This window comes from Papio anubis, chromosome 15 (assembly GCF_008728515.1).
Source record: "Papio anubis isolate 15944 chromosome 15, Panubis1.0, whole genome shotgun sequence".
In the NCBI taxonomy this organism is placed as follows: Eukaryota; Metazoa; Chordata; class Mammalia; order Primates; family Cercopithecidae; genus Papio; species Papio anubis.
The window spans coordinates 85,042,270-85,062,304 of record NC_044990.1 but is presented as its reverse complement, the minus strand read 5'-3'; the positions used below and the strand labels follow the sequence as shown (position 1 = coordinate 85,062,304).

General features: G+C 40.5%; 2 long non-coding RNA genes across 4 annotated transcripts in view; one reads left to right on the top strand and one right to left on the bottom strand.

Moving 5' to 3' along the window:
* Nucleotides 1-293: 293 nt before the first annotated feature.
* The window catches only part of LOC103879460, a 138,332-nt gene continuing 118,590 nt past the window's right edge, over nucleotides 294-20,035 (bottom strand). For all 3 annotated transcript variants that reach the window (XR_004178566.1, XR_004178563.1, XR_004178565.1), the window contains 3 exons: nucleotides 17,578-17,604; nucleotides 16,960-17,061; nucleotides 294-3,528 (listed from right to left, as the gene is read on the bottom strand). This is a non-coding gene — a long non-coding RNA (uncharacterized LOC103879460). The remainder of the gene's footprint in view (nucleotides 3,529-16,959; nucleotides 17,062-17,577; nucleotides 17,605-20,035) is intronic.
* Nucleotides 3,018-19,889, top strand: LOC103879461. Its single transcript, XR_640088.4, has 3 exons — nucleotides 3,018-3,103; nucleotides 12,964-13,074; nucleotides 19,807-19,889. It is a non-coding gene; the product is annotated as an uncharacterized LOC103879461 (long non-coding RNA).

Sequence of the window (20,035 nt, the reverse complement as noted above, 5' to 3'; positions counted from 1 at the left end):
TTGGTTTCACAACCTGTGGGGGAAAGGTGTGTGCTAGGGCCACGTAGTGTGTAGAGGCCAGGGATGCTGTTCAACATTTTACACTGTGCAAGACAACCCCACCGCGAAGAGCTGCATGACCCGGAATGTCAAGAGCTCTGAGGGGGAGAAATCCTATTTTAGATCAGTACTGAAGCATTTTCACTCCTCCAGCCTTCCTCTCATTCCTCTTATGACCAGTGATATCCACTGCTGAATCACTAGCTTGAATCAAAGTACGAACTGCTCCGAATGACTGCACCTAACACTTAAGCTTTATTTCCACCATGAGTTTATTAGCTGGTTTTTATCCAAAATCAAAATGCAAATACACAGGACATACACTAATCATTATTTTTAAATGACCAGAACACCTGGTATGTAGAGTAGGCAAGATTTTCCTTCTCTCCCAAGTGTCTCCTAGGAATTCTAAGGAAAATCATATTATATGCATGCTCAGGTATTAAACAGATCCTTATGCCTCATACGTCTACCCTCACTCCCTTCCTCCATCCCATGTTTTAGAATGGTGATTAACAGCTTGCACTTTGGAGTCCCAAAATCTAATTTGACTCGGATCCACTCCTTTCTACCTGCTTGTCCTTTGACAAATGACATCATTTGACATAATGACATCATTTGACTCATAAGGACAGCAATACTACTTACTGTAAACATTAGAATTTGTTATATTTATTTTCATTTTGCTCATAGACAATATGCTGAATCCTGCTCTTTAAGGATGCTAACATGCTTTCGTGTGTGTGTGTGTGTGTGTGTGTGTGTGTGTAATTACATTTGACACCTTCCCAACAACCTTGTGAATCAGGTAGGTAAAGAACTGATACTTGTATTGTGTCAATAAGGAAACTGGGGCTCATGGAATTAAATTGACCTGTCCCAGATTGCTCAGGCAACCCAGAACCTCTGCTTTCCAACTCCTACTCCAGAACTTGCCCTTGACCCAGATGCTCTTGAGTATTGCTGGGCTGGAAAACTACGTGATGTAAGGCAGTGATTTATTCAATTCATATCTGAAATCCTATGTCTGGCCAATAAACTAAGACACATCAGGCTCAAGTGAATTCATGTCCATTTGGAAACTGTTTACCCAACAGAGCTAGAAGTTTAAAAATATTGGAAGATAGAGTATCCTTCTGTCATCTAATCACTGTTTTACACTTCATGATGCATGTGAGTAACGAGCTGGACGACTTCAGCTGCTGCTTTGATCATTTGTTCTTTTGTGGCTTCCACCTTATAATAAGCCTGCCTCTGAGACAGGTATTATTAATTGCATATTGTTTTGTGTTTCTAATGTTTCATTTCACTGACTCCTCTTTCTCTTCCCCTCTTGGTTTTAAGATCCCTGCTGTTTTTAATATTTAACCATTTCTTCACAGGCATCTTTTTAATCCAGCTTAACTTTGGACATGAATTGAAGTTGACCAAATTGCTTGCTACAGTCCTGTCAGCATTTCTGCATTCAGAACTGTTTGTTGACTCAGTTGCAGTGATATAGATTTTCCCACACAGTCTATTTGACATTTGCAAGTCCAGTCTGCACCAACTTCTATTGTATTAAGCAAATAACCATACTGCACTGAAATTCCACTCATTGTTAACTCTAAAGCAACAGGATTTTCTCCAGTTCACCAACAGTCAAACCTATTGTTATCATAAAACCCTCTCCAGATGAAAACTGAAAAGAATCATATGACCCAGAAAAAAGATTAGCCTTCAGGAAGTCTTTGGGTTTTGCCATTTTTGTCAAAATATCCCCAGAGGCAGTGGAAAATAATAAAGTAAAACCTATTTTTGGAATAAAGCCCATTTCAAAATAGAGTCTACAGACTTTCAAATTTGCAAGACAGGACTTCTCAAAATGAAAGGCACAAAACTGGGCTATGGTAAACCCAAAGGGACCAGAAGCAATTCAAAACAAGGGATTTAGTAACTTTTAATTGCCTCATTTTCAATTCAAAAGGGAGTGTAAGTATTGATATTATGCTATAGCTCAATTGCACAGACCAATCAGCTAGTTTGCTGTGACACAGGAATCCTCAGAGATTCGTCATTACCCAGGATTTCTGTCATTTCAGATGAATTTTCCACCTTGTTGGAAACAACACGCTGTACTTCCCCAATCTTCTTTTTCTATGCTTCTATCTGGGGAGACTGATTTAAATTATAGTGTTCCAAATAAAGTCTGAGTAGGAAACAAACCCAGTATTTTTTATATATGAAAAGGCAGGGTGTAAAAAGCTTTTTCTAAGGACACAAGGTATTTGTTTACCAGAAGGAACACAAAGGTTTACGTCTCAAGATTGGAACGTAGGCAAAACCGTAAAACCTGAATTATAAAAAAGTAGAAAATAGTGAATAAAAATAGCTAATAAATTGCCAAGATTTATGTCCCAGTACCAGCTGCTGGGATTCCAAACCAGTTCCAGAGATGCTGGGGTTCTCAGGACACTACTTCAATTAGAGAGCTGTATGGAAACAGGATCGAGTGTGCACCCTTCTGGTCCACAACATCTCCTGAGGCTTCATGGATAGAGGAGGCGGCAGCACTAACATTCTTCACTTCGAATCATTAAGAATAACCAAATATTCCATACTGGTCTGTTTGTATATTAGCCATCTGTCATTGCATAATAAATTACCACAAAACTTAGTGGCATAAATCAGTAACAACCATTCATTACCCTACTGTGATATCCAGCTTCCAGGATGGCTTACAGAGATTCCCACTTCCTAGTTTTCACACCCTTCTGCAGTCCACACTTACGTTGACTATGACTGACATGTGCAGCCAGTTAGATCATATGGAAAAGACAACACGTGACTCCCAATGTTAGGTCATAAAAGACGTCATTGTTTCCATATTTTCCCCTCTCTTGGATTCCTTCTCCTGGGAGAAGCTGGCTACCATATTGTGAGACACTCCAGCAGCCTGAAGAGGGATCCGTAGGGAGAAATCAAGTTTTCCTGCCAATAGTCAGTGAGGAACTGAGGTCTCCTTAACATCCACATGAGGGAGCCATCTTGGAAGCAGATCACCCAGTTCCAGTCAAGCCTTCAGGTGACCACAGCCCCAACCAATATCTTAACCGCGATATCAGACACCTTAGCCAGTAACACCCAGTTAACCCCCTCATAAATTCCTGTTTCACAGACACTGGGGGGAAAGTGTTTATTTCTTTAAGCCACTACATTTTGGAATAATTGGGTATGCATCAATGAGTAACTACTATAGTAGCCTGCATATTTGGGAGTGGCTTATCTGAATGGTTCTGATCCACGGTTTTTTTGCAAGGTTGGCAAAGTCGCAGTTTTTTTGAAGGCCTAACCATCTGATGGATCTGTTTTTACTATGTCTCACTTATATGGCTGGCAAGTTGGTGTTGGCTGTTGATGGGAAGCCTCAGTTTCTCTTCCTGTCATCTCTGTGCAGTCAGCTTTGGTGCCTTCACAATGTGCAGGCTGGCTTCTCCCAGGGTAAATGAGCTGAGAAAGAGATCAAGGAGGAATTAGTACAGCCTTTTAGGACTGCGGTGGTTAATTCTGTGGCAACTTGACTGGGCTAAAGAATGCCTAGATAACTGGAAAGACATGATTTCTAGATGGGTATGTGAGGGTGCTTGCAGAAAAGATTAGCATTTAAATTAGTAGACTAAATAAGAAAGACCCATCCTCACCAATGTGGTGGCCAGGCATCAACTAATCCATTTGTGGCCCAAATAGGAAAAACAACAGCAGAAAGGGTGAATTTGTTCTATTTGAACTGGGACATGCATGTTCTGCCTTCAAACATCAGCAATCCTGGTCCTCAGACCTTTGGACCTGGCCTCAATTACCATTGGATTTCCTGATTCTTCAGCCAGAATACTGCAAGTCGTGGAACTCCTTTGCTTCCATAATCACATGAGCTGGTTTTCATAATGATTTTCCCTCTCTCTCCAGATAGATATAAAGAGATAGATAGAAAGATACAGATAGATATATGTATAGATCTGTCTCTCCAAATATATGTATCTGAGTGTTTGTATATACATGTATGTTATATAGACACATATACATAAAATATATATATACACATATATAATATATGTAACACATTATTTGTTCTGTTTCTCTAGAGATCCTTGACTTATACAGATTTTGTTACTGAAGGTAGTTCTAGGGAAACAGTTTTAAGGATGACTTTTATGAATTGGTTTTGCGGTGTCTAATTGGCTCTTGTAATCTGACCTGATTTCAAGTTGCTAAGGACTCTTTAAAGTAGTAAAGAGAGCATGATAGTTCATGGTGTAAACTTTATAAAGATATCCAAAATATCTGCACTGGATATCACTAATCAACCACTTAGAAAAAGCAGAGTGAAGTGACTTAATATAACAATTTTGCACATTTTCTGAAAATGACACAATTCAATGGCATTGTTTGCTTATTCCTAACATCACTGAGCAAATGGGGGAAAAAAAAAGTATGAGCTCAGGAATTCTAATTTCCACCTCAAGCACCACATAAATGACCTAAGAACTTCCAGATGTTTCTTGAAGGAGATCCTTATCTTCTGTTACTACAGGGTTGAAATTACTGAAAATCAAACTCAGAATCTTATCCTGTGATTGGCTGGATTACAACACAAGTTGAACTCCTAGCCTTAAAGTAGGGTGTCTACTGTTAAAGTGAGAACATTGACTAGGAAAGAATGAAAGAATGAGATCCCGTAAGTTGAGATGAAGATGTATAAGGAGAACATAATGAAACTGGGAACACTGAGCCCCTAAATTCTTTTTTTTTTTTTTGGTAGAGTCTCTCTCTGTCACCCAGGCTGGAGTGAAGTGGCACAGTCTCAGCTCACTGCAGCCTCTGCCTCTTGGGCTCAAGCGATTATCCCACCTCAGCCTCCCAAGTAGCTGGAACTACAGGTGCGCACCACCACACCAGGCTAATTTCTGTATTTTCAGTAGAGATGGGATTTTGCCATGTTGGCCAGGCTGGTCTTGAACTCCTGACCTCAAGTAATCTGCCTGCCTTGGTCTCCCAAAGTGCTGGAATTACAGGCATGAGCTACGGTGCCCTGCCTGAGCCCCTAAATTCTGATGAGTCTTCTCTGCCAGTGGACGAGGTCTCTCTACTCACAGTGGTAGAGGCTTCTCCATTCACAAGGGCTTGGCCTTTCTACTTCCCTTTGAGGATAGTAATTTTGTATTGCCTGAGGAAACGGTAATGTCGTCCCCTGAGGCAGTTGCCCTGCAAGACAGTACTGATACTCTTCATGACCTACGCTCATCACCCCTCATTGCTTCTAGACACATAACCAGGCTCAAGTCCCAGAAGATCCCTAAAGGTGAGGCGAAAAGTGTAATTCATGGGGAGGTGTACTACACTCCAAAAGAACTTACTTGAATTTTCTAATTTTTATAAGTAGAAATGTATGGGACACGTGTGAAAATGGATATTAATACAGTAGAATAATATTGGGAGGAACATACATTTGGATGAGGTCAAATTTATTAATATGTACTCAATAAGAAGACATTTTGCATTAAATGTTGCAACTCAAGGAGTTAGAAACAGCTCTTAGAGTTTGGCTGGTTGGCTGGTTGGAACATGGAACAAAAGACAACCCACAGTGAACACACTGAAAACATGCAACCTCTCTTGGTTTAATATAGAGAAAGGGATTCAAAGATTTAGGGATATTGGAATGTAGAGTGGATTTGTCATTTGAGACTTAGACCCCCAGGGAGGGTCCAGAGGACACTACTTTCACCAATTCTTTGAGAAATAAATTTGTGAGGGGAGCCCCAGTAAGTTCTCTATAGGCAAGACCTGACAGTGGGAACTACAGACCTTGATTAGAAAATGTAAATGCAATGGGAGTAATTGGAACCTAGGAGGGCAGAGGCTAAGGGGAAGACTCAGTTGCCAGTGCCAAGGTGGGCAGTGGCTACCATAATGGACAGCAAAGTTAAAGCAGCAAACAGAGCAGTCAGATCTGTGCAGATATGTGGTGTTGGCTAGTTCATCATGGTGATGCTAGAGATGAAATAGATGGAAATCATACCCAAATTTTACTTGATCTGTATAAGGAGACAAATTCTAGATGAACTGAACAAAAGCCTAACTCAAATCATAAAAACAGAGAATCACAGCCCCTGCATCAAGTCTCAGAATCAAGCCAGTTTGCAGACCCAGAACCGCTTTAATAAAGCAAAGGCTAGGTCCCTTGAGGAAGAGCCCTGGGACTGTACATCTTCCTCCCAGCCTTCCCCACAGAAACCTCCAGCCTTTTAAAAAGGTAACTGTGTGTGGGAAAAAGGAAAATGTCAGAACTTTGGGGGACTTCTGGACACTGGCTCTGAACTGTTAACTGATTTCAGAAGAGCCCAAAACATCGCTGTGGCCCTCCAGTCACAGTAGGGATTAGTGGTGATCAGTTACTTTTAGCTCAGGTTCATTTCACGGTGGGTCCAGTGGATCCCTGAGCCCATCCAGTCATTATTTCCCCAGTTCCAGAATTGATCATTGGAATAGACATACTCCGAAGCAGGCAGAATCCCCACACTGGTCCTCTGACCTGTTGACTTAGGGGTATTATGGTGGGAATGGCCAAGTGAAAGTCATTATGACTGCCTCCACCTGCAAAAAGAGTAAATAAAAAACAGTACCCTGGAGGGATTGCAGAGATTAGTGCCACCACCAAGGACTTGAAAAATGCAAGTGTGGTGATTCCCATCACGTCTCCATCTAGCTGTCCTATTTGTCCTATGCAGAAGACAGTGAATTTCTACGTGCTCACCCAAGTGGTGACTCCTATAGGAGTTGTTGTATCAGACGTGATTGTATTGCACGAGCAAATTAACATATCCTCTGGTACCTGGTATGTAGCTATTGATTTGGAAAATGCCCTCTTTTCCCATCTTTGTCCATGAGGTCCACCAGAACAGTTTGCTTTCAGCTGGCAAGGGCAGCAATACTCCTTCACCATCCTGCCTCAGGAATGCATCACCTTTCCAACCCTAGGTCATAATTGAATCCACAGAGATCTTGACTGCCTATCTCTTCCGCAAGTTACCATGCTGGTCTATTACATTGATAATATTATGCCTATTGCACCTTGTGTGTGAGAAGTAGTAACTACTTTAGACTTACAGGTAAGACATTTGAGCATCAGAAAGTGGGGAAAAATCCAGTGATAATTCAGGAGTGTTCCAGCTCAGTAAAATTTTTAGGGGTCTTGTGATGTATAGCATGTCAAAATATCCCTTCTAAAGTGAAGGAAAAGTTGTTGAATCTGGCCCCTCCTATAACTCAGAAAGAAGCACAATGTCTAGTCAGCTTATTTGGATCTTGGAGGTGATGTATTACTCATTTGGGTGTCTCTCTCATCCGTTTACCAAGTGACCCAGAAAGCTACTAGTTTTGGGCAGAGCCCAGAACAAAAGAAGGCTCTGTGACGGGCCCAGGCTGCTGTGCAAGCTGCTCTGCCATTTGGATCCTATTATCCAGCAGATCCAATGGTGCTTGAAATGTCAGTGGCAGAAAGGGATGCTCTTTGGAGCAGTGCAGGCCTTTAGCATTTTGGAGGAAGGCCTTGCCATCGTCAGCAGATAACTACTTTCTTTTCCAGAGAGAGCTTTTGGCCTGCTACTTGACCATAGTAGAATTGGAACACTTGACCACAGTCCATCAAATTAATCTGTAACATGAGCTGCTTTCCATGAACTGAATGTTATCTGACCCATCAAACCATAAAGTTGGACATGCATAGCAACACTATATCATCAGATGGAAGTGGTATACACATGATCGCGAGCCAAGCATACCTTGAAGGCACAAGCAATTTACGTGAATAAGTAGTTGGAATGCCCATGGCCCCACTCTTGCTACACTGCCCTTTCTCTCCCAGTCTGCATATATGGCCTCATAGGGAGTTCCCTACAATTCGTTGAAAGAGGAAGACAAATTCAGACCTGATTGAGAGACGGTCAACATGCAGGCACCACCCAGAAGTGGGTAACTGTAGCACTCAGCCACTCTCCAGGACATCCCTCAAAAACAGCAGTGAGGAAAATCCTCCCAGCAGGCACAACTTTGGCAAGTGTGCTTGGTTGTGAACTTTGCTTGGAAGGAGAAATGGCAAAATGTGAAAAATGACCAGTGGATCCTAGATGCAATGGCTACAGCCTCTGAATTGGGTATTAATGGGCTGTGGCTGGTGTTTGACAGAATGGTCAGAAACTTGAAAGAAAGATGATTGGAAAACTGATGTCAAGTAAATATGGGGAAGAAGTGTATGGAGAGATTTCTCTTAAAAGGCAAAAAATGTGAAGCTATTTGTGTCCCATGTGAATGCTCATCAAACAGTAACCTCACGAGAGAAGAATTTTAATAAAGTGGATAGGATGACCTTTCTGTGTATGTCAGTCAGCCCCTTTCCCACCTCTGTTATTGCCTGATAGGTTCATGAGGAAAATGGCCATGGCAGCGGAGATGAGCTATGCCAGGGCTCAGCACTACGTACTTCCACTCTCCAAGGCTGACCCAACTATGGCCACTGCTGGGTGGTCTTTGCTAGCAGAAGAGACCAACACTGAGGCCCCAAACAGCACCTTTCCTCAGGGTAATCAACCAACTACCTGGTGGCAGGCTGATTACATTGGACCACTTCCATCATGGAAAAAGCAGTACTTTGTCCTTACTAGAAAAGATGCTCACTCTAGATATAAATTTGCCTGTACTGTATGCAATGCTTCTGCTAAAACTACCATCCATGAATTTACAGAAAGGCTTATTATTCAGCATTATGGTATTACACACAATGTGGCTTCTGATCAAGGAACTCACTTGCAGAGAAGTGCAGCAATGGGCCCATGCTCATGGAATTATTCACTGGTTATAGTACGCTCCTCACTATCATGAAGTTGCTGGCGTGGTAGAATGGCAGAATGGCCTTCTGAGGAATCAGTTACAGTGCCAGCCAGGTGGCAATGTCTTTCAGGGCTGGGACAATGTTCTCCAGAGGCTATATATACTCTGAGTCAGTGTTTAATATGTGGTACCATTTCTCTGATAGCTAGGATTCATGGGTCTAGGAATCAAGAGATGGAAATGGGTGTGGCTCCACTCACTATTCCCCACTAGAGACCCACTAGCAAATTTTTGCCCCATTTCCTGTGAATTTATGCCTTGTTGGCCTAGACATCTTTTTTTTTTTTTTTTCCTCCTGAGATGAAGTCTCGCTCTGTCACCCAGGCTGGGGTGTAGTGGTGCAATCTCTGCTCATTGCAACCTTTGCCTCTCAGGCTCAAGCGATTCTCATGCCTCAGCCTCCCAAGTAGCTGGGATTACAGGCACATATCACCATGTCTGGCTAATTTTTGTATCTTTAGTAGAGATGGGGTTTTACTATGTTGGCCAGAATGGTCTCAAACTCCTGACCTCAGGTGATCCGCCCGCCTCAGCCTCCCAAAGTGCTGGGATTACAGGCGGGAGCCACTGGCACCTGGCTAGACATCTAAATTCCAGGGGGAGAAATGTTCCCACCAGGAGACAAACAATGATGCTACTGGATTAAAAGTGAAGATGGCCACCAGGCCACTCTGGGCTCCTTATGCTTCTGAGTCAACAGGCCAAGGAGGAAGTTACAATGCTGGTTGGGGTGATTGATCCAGACTGCCAAAGGGAAAGGTGACTGCTGTTCCACAACGGAGGTAAGGAAGAGTGTGTCTGGGATACAGGAGATTCCTTAGGAAATCTCTTAGTACTGCTATGTCCTGATTAAGGTCGATGGAAAATTACAACAACCCAATCAGGCATACCAACTAATAGACCAGACGCCCTAGGAATAACAACTGGAGTCACCCCATCAGGTAAAAACCAACTGAGGTGCTTGCTGAAAGCAAAGAGAATATAGAATGGGTAGTATTAAATAGAAGAAGGTAGTTATCAACATGAACTGTAATCACATGACCAGTTACAGAATTAAGAACTGTAATTTTCATGAGAATTTCTTCCTTTATTGTTATAAATATGCCTGTGTATATATATGCATATATTAAGCAAATATCTGTTTTTTTAATCTCTTATGCCCTTATATAATGTTAGATGTATTGATTTTACAACAATATTCAAGCATTGTTAGTTCTACATCATAGTATTTAAGTTACAGAATATCAAGAGAAGAGTACACATCTCTCAAGGACTTTACTTTCTCTTTTGAGGGAGGGATAATTGTGTATTTTCAATCATACACAGGATAATTGCATCATGTTAGCTAGAATTATGATGTTATTGTCTTTATTTGGAGATTAAATGTGGTTTTATTATATGATAAACTAAGGAGATGTGTTTGAGTGCAAAGTTGGCAAGGGGTGGATATGTGATGGTTAATTTTATGTGTCAACTTGACTGGGTTAAGGGATGCTCAGGTAGCTGGCAAAACATTATTTTTGGGTCTATCTGTGAGAGTGTTTCCAGAAGAGATTACACACACACACACACACACACACACACACACACACACATATATGTATATGTATATATATAATTATATATGTGATATAATTCTATGTATAGGCACCTATATCTATGAACACATGCACATATATATCTCCTATTGATCCTGTTTTTCTGGAGAAGCCTAATACAATAACCTAGTGTTAAAAGATGCACATTGTTATTTCTATGACATTCTATTCATTAAAAGTAAGTTTCTGAGACATATTTTAGGTGAGGGGATTTAGATTCTACCTTTTGAAAAGAAGAATATCAAAGAATTTTTGTACATACTATAAGACCACCAGAGTTCACCCTCTGGCTACAAATTATTAACCTTCCTCTTGCATGCCAAATATATATATTCCCTTCAAAATTCCCCCCAAATCTTACTTATTACACCTCAGACTCAAGTTCAAGGATTTGGGTATCTAAATCAAATCCTGCTTTAAGTGAAAGTCCTTAAATGTGGTTTCTTGAGTACAGCTCCTTCCTAACTGAAGACTTGTCAGCTAGAGAGAAATTGTCTGTATCATACACCTATATATAATGATGAGACAAGCCTGAGATAACCTGTGTAAATACTTTCAAAAATGGGTAGAGCAAGGAGACACACAGGAATCACTGGTCCATAGCAATCATGAAATCCAGCAGGACACATATCAGCATTTCTTTGATCAGGAGTCAAGGCCTGAGAATAATTCTTCGTAACTCTTCGCTCTGTCCTCTAAGTTCTTCACCTGAGTCATTTCTTCTTTTCCATGGAATATAGCTTGTGTTTTTAGCAGAATAGTATTCTTAGCCTGCTCCTTACCTGTAGAAACTTTGAATTTCAAAGTCTTCTTTTTAAATTGTACAGTTCCTGCACCTTGCAGTTCAAGCAAACAATGTTTTTGTTAATAAAATTATCTTAAAAACTTTGTGAGTCTCCTGTGATTCCTGTTGGTATTCACTCCATTAGAAAAAGCCACACACACAAATGTGGAATTAGCCCTTCTCTGTCTTTGGCTTCTACTGCATGTGGTGAGGGACGATACTTTTTTTTTTTTTTTTTTTTTTTTTTTTTTGAGAGGGTCTCGCTTTTTCCCCCGCGGGGGGGCTGTGGCGGGGGGTCTTCAGCCCCCCTAGCAACCCCCCCCCCCCGGGGTTCAGGCCCTTCCCCTGCCCCAGCCTCCCGAGTAGCTGGGACTACAGGTGCCCGCCACCTCGCCCGGCTAGTTTTTTGTATTTCTTAGTAGAGACGGGGTTTCACCGTGTTAGCCAGGATGGTCTCGATCTCCTGACCTCGTGATCCACCCATCTCGGCCTCCCAAAGTGCTGGGATTACAGGCTTGAGCCACCGCACCCGGCCGGGACAATACTTTTTAAGCTTCTCAGAGGTGTCACTGTTTGAATGGTTGTCTGAGGTACACATTAGATATTTCCAAGCTCTTAACAAAAGGTTTACAGCCACACCCTCAACTGCTTCTTCTTACCATGTTTTGTTGACAGCAGTCTAGATTTGATCTTTGTCCTGGAGCCATTTTTAACTTTAGCATCATTTTACTATCTAGGAAGTCTAGTATTTTTAAAAGTAGCAATTTTCATCTCTCTTATGCTTCATAGACCTTTTAGTTTGTATCTCTTCTTTTCCATCTTACTATAAACAACAAGTAAAAGCTACGTGATGCCTTCCGCAGTCTGTCTGGAAATGTTGTTAGCTAGATCTGACAGTTCCTTGGGTACACTTTGTACTTCAACAACACTTTCACCAGTTGACCAACTGGGGCAGGTATCCAGGAAAAGTCGAGTGCTTGTTTACCTGGCCAGTGTCCTGGACTCACAAGCACTAAGTATGCTTATCCATCAAAGAAGGGAAATGGCCACTAAAAATGCATGAAATAAAGTGATTTCCATGGCTGGAGAAGTGGGTGAGGTGGGTGTGGTTTCTGAGGTCAATACTTAAAATTCTCTGTAATACCAACTAGTTTAAACATTGTGCTTTACAATTTCCAAAGCACTTTCACATGCATTTCTATGTGACTGTGCAGTATTTCTTTTGAGACAGTCATTGGGGATTACTGAATAATTGGATATTTGGGTAGGTACTTGTTTGCATGAGTCAGAAGCAAAGTTAGAGCTGATTAACATTCTATGAAATATTCTCAATAAACGTGAACACTGGAAAACAGAAAAATTGAGCAATACGCATATACATTTAATAAATGATACCTATTTCAATTCAATACGTTGGTATTAGATTCAGTCATTCAGTGTTGTTTTCAAAGCTCTGACCTCTCACGGAGAAGGCGGCAGTATATACAGCTCTCTATAATGCAAAGCAAAATATCTTCATATACACAACAGAGAAACTAACTAGTTTTACTGAAGTTCACTTAAAACTTGAAGGAGAAAACTCCAGAATTAAACTCATTTTCCCACCATTTTTTCTAGTTTTTCCCCAAGGTATTTGTTTAATGATTAATGGCGGAGGAGTGGGACGTTATACCCCATGCGTGCTGAGGAAAAGAGCAATGCAGCTAAAATAAGCAGATGAATGAAAAGGTAAGAATCAGACCAGCCTGCAAGGCAGGCTACAGTTTCATGGGCAAAAAAAGTCTAAAACATGAGGGGAAAAAAAAAAAAGATGAGTTTAAAGAATGTAACTAAACACAGGATATGATACAGCCTACTGTACAGTGATTACAAATGAGATGATAAATGGGAGAATTGCCCATTTATTTTTTCAATGACTGTTTTAATGTACTCTGGTCAAAATGTAGAGTGATAAATAAAACACAAAATCTAGGAATAAAAAAGGAAGGGACATAAATTATTCTTATTTCTAAACATTGTCATTAGTTTTTAAATTGAAATTATATACAAATCATTCATGTGGTGTTTACAATGTCAGGAAAAAAATATCTTCTCTGCATCTGCTACATCACATTCAAGTCCACTGTGTTGACATCAGAGAAATAAGACTTTGCAATGGGTGAAATTCAAACTTTTAAATCTCTAGAAAAATTAAAATTCAGATTTTGAAGTTAATTTCTTTCATTTCATAAGATGGATTTTTTGTGTTTTTTTCACATAAATGTAACAGTTCTATGGAAAGAAAAATAGTGAACAAGAAACTAGATGGTGTTCGCCTTGCTTCTCATGTAACTAGTGCCCTGCGGTAATCTGGGTGAGCTATGTCTGCACAAACACATATTTCTCCCTGAAAACAGGAAGAAAATTAGCAAGAAAATTAAACATATCTTATTTCCTGACCTCTGCTCTGTGTTGATTACTGAAAGAAAGGAGACTTTAAGAACATAAGATACGGCCGGGCGTGGTGGCTCATGCCTGTAATCCAGCACTTTGGGAGGCTGAGGTGGATGGATCACCTGGGGTCAGGAGTTCGAGATCAGCCTGGCCAACATGGTGAAACCCCGTCTCTACTAAAAATATAAAAATTAGCCTGGCGCGGTGGCGGGTGCTTGTAGTCCCAGCTACTCGGGAGGCTGAGGCAGGAGAATCACTTGAACCCAGGGGGCGGAGCTTGCAGTGAGCCGAGATCGCACCACTGCACTCCAGCCTGGGCAACAGAGCGAGACTCCATCTCAAAAACAAACAAACAAAACAAGATAAAAATATAGGATCCCTTTTTCTTCCCTTACAGGACTTCCCAGCGAAGGGAAAAGGAGATAAAGGGCACACTTGCCTTGGAAGCTGCCCACGGCTTCCCCTTCTCCATCCTGGGGGACTGTTTACTTCTCTCTGATAGAGCTGTTTCTCTGTGGATTACATCAACATTTTGTGCTCCATCTCAGTAGTTTCCTCGGGCAGCACAGAAAGATGCTGAGTTATTGTGCTCACTAAATCATGACGCTCACACCCTGGACATTCTGTGTGAAGGCAAGAGGCACCCTGGGAGCCAGTGCAGCAGTTAGCTAACTTCTTTGGGGGTAATCACCGCTTTCCAGAAGAGAATGGAAGAGAAAACATCTAACAGCCACTGAGCCACCTGTGCTCCACCCCAACCTGCTGCTAGAGTGACATTTTTTGAGGACAACAGTCGGCCACACTCCACGGTCCTGCATCTGGGAATGGATCCAGGCATCTAGGCTGCAAGAGCCTCTGAGCCTCAGCATCCTTGCCTCATACACCTGTGATGTGCGTTCTTCCACTGACAAAAACAGATTGCGGTGTTTCAAGCCATCGCCTCCAGCGGAAAGGTAGATGTGAACACAGATGAGAAAAAGAACCTGGAGAAAACTGCAGGAGTGAGAGGAGCCATTTGCGCTCAAAGTGAAATATGAGTGAAAACAGGTTCACACTGGAAATGTTCTGCAGATCAGTTAGTATGAAGAAGCAATGATCATAGAAGATGTATTGCAAATATTTTCAGTGCAAAAAAAAAGAGAACAACAATACTGTTTCCTTTCTGAAACGTGTCACACTGAAAGCTACTACATATCAGGATCACCTCACTCAAACATAGACTCTCAGGATTCAACTATTTAATCTGGACTCGAGTTTTCCCCCAAAATTCTTTTCACCATCTAGCTGCACAGTACAGAGCACATGAAAACATTAAACCTACAATTACATTGATAAACCGACCTTCAGGAGGCATCCCCTATACCTTAGCTATGGAGATTAGAGTATTTTTTAATTTATTAGATTGTAAAAATCTAATAACTTACAGAATAGAAATCATGCTTAAAGTTTACTTCAATAGAAAAAGCAGAACATGGAATTGCTGGATTATATGTTAGCACCAGTGTACACATATGTCCAAACTCAACAAATTGTATACATTATGTGCAGTTTTTAATAGCAATTACATCTCCATAAAATCAGAGAAAAAAGAAAAAGGCAGAATGTGAAGAAAACAGGGGGAAATGAAATGACTTAAATATATTTCCTGTAAAAATTGCAGTATCTTATGACATAACCAAATATTTGCTGTGACTTAGTCTGAGGCTTTGAAATGGATAAGGGCATGGTTAGTGCTATTCTGGTGCTAGGGTATGTTTCCTGTGAAAGGACCACCCTTCTCGGCGTGCTATCTTCCCCTGAAATGTGCTCCTGAAGTCAGATCACAGGACGAGTGGCCGTATATCAAAGTGAAGAGCGTAGTTAATCTCCAAAATAAAAACCCTTGTAAATATCAACCAGATGATTGCTCCCAGAAAGTTCTTTCCAGGATACAGCGGCACAAGACAAAGTTGATGCAAATACCGAAGAGAGATTTGATAAGACGATGGCAGAGGACCTGAAAAGACCAGTTCCTGCTGAGGACTTTTTCTCCATTTATTCAAGAAGCACGTGTAGTTATGTTTGTAGCCAGAAATGAAGACGGTGAAGCACCCAAGCAACCTGTGAGCCCACAAATGTGTGTCTGCAATTGTAAGTACCGCACTGGAAAAATATGCCAAGATGGGCAGCATGAGGGGCTTGATTTCAGTAGATTAGTCCTGCAAGCACAGACTGCCCTCAAAAAGAGCAAAGAACTGAGGCTATACCTGGACTATGATAGATTGCTAGTAAATGATAGGAAATTCATAAATACATAGATATGGTCATGCACTGTGTAAGGATACTTCAGTCAATGCTGAACCGTGTATAAGACAGCAATGTTTCAACCAGATTACAAAAACGTATCTTTTCTGTGTTTAGATATACAAATACTTACCATTGTGTTACAGTTGCCTACAGCATTTCTTACGGTAACATACCGTCCAGGTTTGTAACCTAGAAGCCATAGGCCGTACCGTACAGCCAATGTGTGCAGTAGGCTATATCACCAGGTTTGCGTTAAGTCCTCTGTCATGTTCACAAAATGACTAAATCACCTAATGATGCATTTCTCAGAATGGGTCCCTGTCATTAAGTGATGCATGACTGTATTTTGCAAGTCATACACTCTCTGTTACTTTCACCACTCGTCATTTCATCTTAACAACACCAGAGGGAGAGGCGGAAGCCAAATTCACACCAACATAGATATCCAGGCATCTTTTCTTACTCTCCCCACACAGTAGCCCCACGATAGATAAAACTGTTAAAACCATCCATGGTTGTTAACAACAACTATTCTACAATGGAACATGTTTTTGTTTTAATGGTCACATTGAGAGTGACTTCATCTCCTCCCCTCCCTTCCTCACTCTGATCCTTGAATGCCAAGCCCATCTCCCCCAGGACCAGTGCACATGCTGTTTCGTCTTGCACATGAGCACTCTCCAGGCATCTGCGAAACTCCCTCCTTCAGTTCCTCAGGTGCTGTACAAATCTCTCCTACTAGAGGCTTTCCCCAGTCACTCAGTAAAATCATACCCGCTCCTGCCCCTTGCGACACTTCCTCTTTCTCTTTACTTATTTTACTATTCTCCAAATATGTGTTACCACTTGACAGGCTACATATATTTTTGTTTGCTTGTTTGCTATTGTTCTTACCTCCTAAAATGCAAGCTCCATGAGGGATGTCTTTCCGTTCAGTGCTGGATTTCCAGTTCCTGGGCACTTTCTTCCACATGGCAGATTCTCAGTAATTCTGTGCTGAATAATTGAATAAAGTATTTAATTCTAATGTAATTAAAACTCCACTAAACTTCATGTTTTCTATCCTCCTCCACAAACTAGGAATGTGGTCATCTTTCTAAAGCACAGATAAGATCAGGTTTCTCAATCCCCTGCACTGGTAATGTCAAAAGCAAACAGGGACATGAGTAACTTAGGAGGCTCCCCTAGGAAGACAGAGTCTAAATTCCTTAACCTAATTTGCAAGACTTTTAATGAATTTTTAATGATCTGCCTTTTGGGTGTATCTCCAGATTGATTTCCCACTATTTAATTATCACGTGTTAAAAGCATGGATTTTGGAACTTAATTTATTGGGTTCAAACATTGTCCTCATCACTTATTACCTGTGTTTATAAAATTTCTGCAGTTTTGTTTTCTCAGCGGTAAAATGAGGATGATAATAGTATCCATCTTGCAATTTGTGTTTTGAGAAACAAGTGTGTTAAAATATGTAAAGTACTTAAGGAAAAAAAAAACCTACTAAATACATACCTAGACAGTGATCTAGCAGGTCAATTCCTAGGGATTTACCAAAGAGAAATGAAAATATCAGTTTACGAAGAGACTTGGACACATTTTCATAGCAGCTTTATCCGTGATAGCCCCCAAATTGGAAAGAGTCCACATGTCCATGAATGGGAGAACAGATTTAAAAATCTGTAGTGATGCTGGCAAGGCTGTGGAGAAACAGGAACGCTTCTACACTGTTGCTAGGAATGTAAATTAGTTCAACCATTGTGCAAGACAGTGTGGCGATTCCTCAAAGACCTAGAGGCAGAATACCATTTGACCCAGCAATCCCATTACTGGGTATATATCCAAAGGGATATAAATCTTCCTATCATAGAGATACATGCATGCGTATTTTCATTGTGGCACTGTTCACAATAGCCGAGACACGGAATCAGCCCAAATGCCCATCAATGATAGAATAGATAAAGTACTAAATAAATAATGTACTAAAATGTAGTACATATACACCATGGAATACTGTGCACCCATAGAAAGCAATGAGATCATGTTTCTTGCAGGGACATGGATGAAGCTGGAAGCCATTGTCCTCAGCAAACTAACACAAGAACAGAAAACCAAACAACACATGTTCTCACTTATAAGTGGGAGCTGAACAATGAGAACACGTGGACACAGGGAGGGGAACAACACACACTGGGGTCTGTTCAGGGTTGGAGGGAGGGAGAGCATCATGATAAATAGCTAATGCATGCTGGGCTTAATACCTAGGTGATGGGTTGATAGGTGCAGCAAACCACCATGGCACATGTTTACCTATGTAACAAACCTGCACGTTCTGCACATGTATCCTGGAACTTAAAATTAAATTAAAATTTAAAAATAATAATAAAAATAAAAATCTGTAGTATAGTCATACAATGGAATACTACTGAGCAATAAAAAGGAATGAACTATTGATACAGGCAACGACAGGGATAAATCTCAAAGACCTCATGCCCAGTGAAAGAAGCACCGCACAAAAGCAAACAGTGTATTGATAGAAGATTCTGGAGGAGAAAAAAATAATCATGGGAGAGGAAGAAAATCAGAGGAGTGCTTGCCCCTTAGAAAGTGGATTGAAGACTCACTGAGAAAGGCTTGAGGAACTTTCTGGGGTGGTGTTAAGTTTCTGTATCCTGGTAGAGCATTGGGTTAGAAAAGTGAGATTGTGCTGAAATTTAGAGAGTGTACACTTTCAATTTGTGCAATTCATTTCACATAAGTTTTACAGGAAAAGAATACAAGTAAATGCAAAATTTTAATTTGTGATAGGCATACTTCAATATTTAGTAGGAATTTTAATGATGTCTGCAATTTACTTTCAAATGCACTGAAAACAAATGATAATTAATTGCTGGATAGAAGGTTGGAAGAATGGATAGACATGAAAAAGTTTAGTTAAATGTTAATGGTAGCATGGAAGTGGTGAGTATATGGATTCTCACCTAAAAATTCCTTTAACTTTGCTGTATCTGAAAATTTTCATAATAAAAATTGGGGAAAATACAAAAGGAGTGTAGCAAAAATATTAATTTAGGTTATCATCATGTAAAATGATTCCACATTTACAATTGCCCGTAAAAGTAAACCTGAGCCTCTTTCTTTTAGATCTTTGAGACTCAGTATTACATATTGCCTGACAATTATTGACGTATTTATCCTACACTAGCATTAACCATATCTTTCTTCATTGACTATTTTTATAGAACAAAAGTTAAATGAGCCCAGTGTTCTGCAATTAATTTTTATAGCATCATTGATTAGATTTCCCCAAATAATTTATTTCTCACTTCATACCCTAGAAGGTAATTCCATTTAATATTGTGGTGTAACATTTTAAACCAGATTGCCTCAGTGTGCCATTGAAAGATTTACGTAGGTCTGAAGCAAGAGCTATTTCTGCCTAATGATCTGTATGTAAAAGCAACAGAAATATAGAAGGTAGGAATAATCAATCTATAAAATGTTATATATCTCCTAAGAGTTGTCTAAGTAATCAAAGATTTCCTGGTGTGGGTCATAATACATTGCAGTGACTCCAGTTAACTAAACACTTAAAATATATGTTTCTCTGGAATTTAACATTACCTCTGCACTGCTGGGATAGTAAACCATTTTGTGTGGCCCATTCAAATATACAACCTAATTATCTAATTCAGTCAGTAAATAAAATAAAGCTTTTTTTTAATTTTTATTTTTATTTTGCAGGCTGCAGGGCACCAGCTAAACTCTCTGGGAAGTTGCAGGAGGCACAGATACAGCCTTAACCTTGAAGAGTCTTCCATCAGAGACATTTCAAGGTGGAGTGTGAAAACAAAGAGAAAGGCTCTGCTCTAACAGAACTTTCTGCCCAGCCATAACACAAAGATACCAGGAAAAAAATAACAAAATACTGTCATAAGGAAATGTAACACAAATAAAGATACAGTACTCCAAA